Raw genomic sequence first — 425 nt, forward strand, 5'->3', positions numbered from 1 at the left:
GCTTAAGTGATCCGCCCGCCTGGGTTTCCCAAAGTGCTGGGATTACAGGCGTGAGCCATTGCCCCCGGCCTCGAATAATTTATTTAATGTTAATTTAGTAAGTATCAATCACGGACAGATTGGAAAAAGAAAAACAACTGATCCCTCCTCTTGATAGTGAGTAGCACTGGTTTACACAGCTAGGCTGCTCCTTGAAGGCTGACACTGCATTTTATTCAAATTTTCCTGACAGTGGGACTTAGGCAATTATATATTGAATAAATAAATGAATTTTCACTCTGCTGCTAGGTCCAATGCTCTCATAAAATGTCTATCATAATTCCTCAACGATTAGCCTTGGTAACATCTACTGAAGTTTTTTTGTTTGCTTTTTTTTTTTTTGAGACGGAGTCTTGCTCTGTCGCCCGGGCTGGAGTGCAGTGGCG

This window comes from Mandrillus leucophaeus, unplaced genomic scaffold, assembly GCF_000951045.1.
Source record: "Mandrillus leucophaeus isolate KB7577 unplaced genomic scaffold, Mleu.le_1.0 Scaffold689, whole genome shotgun sequence".
NCBI classification, from domain to species: domain Eukaryota; kingdom Metazoa; phylum Chordata; class Mammalia; order Primates; family Cercopithecidae; genus Mandrillus; species Mandrillus leucophaeus.